This window comes from Echinops telfairi, unplaced genomic scaffold, assembly GCF_000313985.2.
Source record: "Echinops telfairi isolate 266 unplaced genomic scaffold, ASM31398v2 ScPeMD7_9;HRSCAF=40, whole genome shotgun sequence".
Taxonomy (NCBI): Eukaryota; Metazoa; Chordata; class Mammalia; order Afrosoricida; family Tenrecidae; genus Echinops; species Echinops telfairi.
Genome location: NW_022103906.1, coordinates 99,563,901 through 99,568,119, shown reverse-complemented (window position 1 = coordinate 99,568,119; position 4,219 = coordinate 99,563,901).

The following is a 4,219-nucleotide window of genomic DNA, read 5'->3' as shown; positions in this document are numbered from 1 at the left end:
CAGCTAGGGGAGCAGGAGACAGTTAACAGTCTCCTTGCTGCTCCCCCACCTGCTGACCGGACTTGTTCACAGCCTGGCCCATCAACAACCAAGCTGTCAGCAGGAAACAGGGGCTTGAGACTGAAAGCCGAGGAGAAGCTACAAAGTGCAGATGGAAAGATGAAGTTCCCTGTGACCTTGAATACAGGTGTCACATAAACGCGGTTAGAGAACTAAATAAAATGCAACCTTGCCACTTTGATGGCCAGACTAGAATGTGTCCTTGGGAGAAATGACAGAGGGAAGAAGTACATGTGGTGTAAAAGGACAGCCTCTCCGTCCGCAAGTGTGCAGGACTATCAGTACAGACATACTGGAGGGTATGCGCACACATGGGTGCGCTCACAAGTCCCAACGCGTTTCACATGCATCCGTTTGCCTCACTGAATGGAATGGACCAGCAAGAAATGACACATTGTGTTTCGATAGGCCGTTCTTGCAGCATTTAAATAGTTTAATATACGTGAACAAGATTTTGAAAATAAAAACAAACAAACAAAATCCTCTCAGCTCCATCTCTGGCTTTAATACTATCAGGGGAAATCAGTTTTCATAAATATACAGATTTTTTATTTAAGTATAGAACTAAGAAAAATGTCTTGCTCCCTGATGTTTCTGTCTTAAATTGGATTTGTTTTAATTGTTGGAAAGAGATTCCTACATTAGAAGATACAGAGAACCGCTACTTCTGCAGAGAGCGCTATGCCTCCCGCACGTGGTCCAGCAACGTGGATGCAGCGGTCCAGCAACGTGCATGCAGCGGTCCAGCAACGTGCATGCAGCGGTCCAGCAACGTGGATGCAGCGGGATCCAAGTCCGTCTCTAGCAGGTGGCATCGCTTCTTTGCAAACCCCACAGTTTTTAATGAAACTCCATCTTGCGCTTAGAATCATCTGTAACCAGCAGTCATGTGTAGTGAGAGCCTTTGAGAGTTGCCCACACTAACAAGAGAGTAGACCCACTGGGTTTCTGAAAATGACCACAGACGTGCGGTCTCGGGCACTTCATCAAGAAGGCAGCATGTGTATACAACATGCTCCTAGTTAAATAAGGGCCCGGAGCCAAGGGCGGTGAGGGAGGAGGCCAACAAGTCAGTGTGCTCAGAAATTCCCGGCTGCTCCTGAGGAACATGCTCTCTGTTCACCTGCGACAGCCAGGGCCACGGCACACTGCTGGGACTGGGCCGGGCGCATGGTCTACAAACGGGGAGTTTCTGAGCAGCGGGCAGCTGGGGCCCTCCGAGCGTCTCCGCTTGTCAGAGACGAATCAATCATCTCGAAAGAAGATGTCAGCATCTGCCCCAACCGTTTTATATTAGAATAAATGGCAGATGGCGGTGTTTTTATATTTAATCAGCTCCACCAAATGCGGTTTCATCTCTTATAAAACTAAACCATCTGCAGCGTGTAGGTGTACAGACCGAGCTCAGGGCCTGCATTTGAACCTTCCCTCGGAAAGGTAAGGCCGTGCATGCTAGCATGTGCCGTCTTGAAGCACAATAAACCTACCAACCCTTTAAAATAAAGTCTCGTGCTGTTCATAAACACTTGCATTTCATAATACTAAATATTTATACTGGGTCTGCACCTCCTGGGAGGTTTCCAACGCGGACCTCCTCCATTGGCCAGCTCGCTTTCAACCCTTTCTGAAAATCTCATTTAAAAACGCCCGGAAAGACTCTCACGACAAAAACGCCATTTGCACGTGAGGGGGATACGGGGTGGGAATGAACTGATACCAAGGACTCAAGTAGAAAGAAAATGCTTTGAAAAGGATGATGGCAACCTATGTACCAATGTGCTTGGCACAATGGATGGATTGTGATGAGAACTGTATGAGCCCCCAACACAATGAATTCACTTTTTCAAGAAGGCCATTTGCCTGTGAATCATCTTTACAAACACTGACCCTTCTTCACTGTGACGTGAATCCTTTGGGCGCAGGTTGGCTATGGCTGCCACAGCGGTTCCTTGGGAAAAGCCCGTGCATGTGCACACACAGGTTCACCCGCACACACACCGAGATAAAGTATCTGACACACACGGTTTGGCACCACCATCTGGGTGGGCCGGACCACATGTAAAACTGAAACGCAAGCAGATGAAATCTCCTTTTTTTTTTTAACCACAAAAACCCAGACGCAGCCTTCCCACCGACAGCACATTCACACTTAACCCCCACAGGAGGGGGAGCCCGGGCCGAGCGGCACGGGTTCTACAAGGGCAGGCCTGTTCCCACCAGAAGTGAAGTGATGCTTTTGACAGCGTATCCCAGGGTGATGGAGATGCCCTAGGTGTGCATGGCTCAGGGACCTGGGGTCCTCTCATCGGAACCCAAACTCAAAACTCACTGCCGAGTCTGTTCTAACTAACAGCCCCCCTGTCGGACAGAGTGGAAAGCTTCAGTGGGGTTTCCAAGGCTGCCATTCTGGACAAAAGCAGACCACCTCCTCCTCCTCCCCTGGAGCAGCGAGTGGATTCAGACCCCTGACCTTTCTGTTTGTGACCCCGTGCCGCACCCCTGTGCCAAGAGGCTTCTGATCAGAGCCCAAACATTTGGATTTCTCCCCAGATCCAGGGTCATGGGGGAGCCCGAAGGTAAAATGTTCAACGTGCTGGTATTATTCTAGTTTCTTTATGTTTGTTTTTTTACTTTGGCCCAGCTTCTGTCTTCCCAGGTCCAAACTCCTTCTCTGGGCGCTATGCCTCTTCCTCACCAGGCTACTTCATTCTGCCTCTCCCTCGCTCAGCGACAGTCTCGTCCACAAAGAGCACCTCAGACGGCACTTCTATCAGCCCTCAGGCAGTGCCCAGGGGCTCCCCCTGTTCTTGGTGTCCCTTTGCACTGGACCGGTGTGAGTCCCAAGAAAGCCAGTCTCCTCTCCAGAGCAGAGCAATGCGCCGTCTTCTGTGAAGCTACCTCCTTCCCCCCTTGTGCTTGTCCGAGGGGAGCGCAGCGACGACGGGGGGATGAAGGGATGGGTGGCAGGCAACTGCGGTATTGAGATAGCATTCTTGGGGGATGTGGCCAATGTGGAATTTATTGTTCTCTTCCCTAATTCAAAGGTGGAGGTAGGCCACAGAGAGAGGAGGGTAAAATGGGAAGCAAAGAGTAAACTCGTGTTTTGTTGCCTAGAAGTCAAACATAACTAAAACCCCAACAGAGAAGAACATATTATATGCCCCGATCAATGAAAATAGACATTCTTAAAGAAGTAGCCACGCATTCCTGAGAAGCAATGTAGAGACCCGCAGCAAGCCCTGTGGCATGGCAGAGCAAGAGCGCACTGCCGCCTTCACAGAGGCCGAGGGCCGGGCGGCCCTCCTGTGGAGTCACTCCTGGGCTCACTCACTGATCCTTCATGCGCGTCACCAGGGAGCCGATGGACATCCATTAGGCAGCTTGAATGTAATGTGTGCAAAATACATAAGCGAGCAGCTATTCAGTAGTTCTCTTGTGCCCTTCCCAATGGTCTTCTCCCTACCAGCATTACCTGCCCTGTCTTCCAGGCAATGGCTTTACCGACCACCAAGGACTTGGGGTCAGCCCTGAAGACGACCAACCCATGCCAGTGGCAGCTCTGAAATATGCCACAAATGCAGCCCCTCCCACCTCACGCTGCTCACTCCCACCACCCCACCGTCTTCTCCAGCCGAGTGGCCACCTTGCTTCCCACCTGGCCCCTCACTTCCTCTCTCCTCCTTACAGGCTACTCTCCCCTCAGCCATCAGCATGATCTTTGTAAAGCCTCCTCCTTCGCACCTCGGGCCCTGCCTGAAGAATTTCCTAACATCCTTAAAACAAAATCCCAACCCTTGAGCCTCCCGGACTTGGTGCAGTCTCGGTCCTCCCTGTTCATCTGGCCTCTGCTTCATCCGAATCCCAGCCTGCTCCCTGAGAATGCATCCACACTGCGGGAGCTCGGAGGAGCAGGGATGGTGGGCAGGACGTGTGAGCACTCAGCCCCAAAGGATGGGAACTCCCGGGAGCTTACCATCCACTGCTTTCCTTAGCCTGCAGTGTCTATTTCTGTGTGAGCTTTACGACTGTCAGTGTGGTTGGGTAATTGAGTGAGTGTGTGTGTGTGTGTGTGTGTGTGTGTGTGCGCGCGCGCCCCCGCGATGTGACTTATGGGAAGTAACCTCAAAGTCTCCTGAAAGGTTAATGTCTCCAGGTTGAG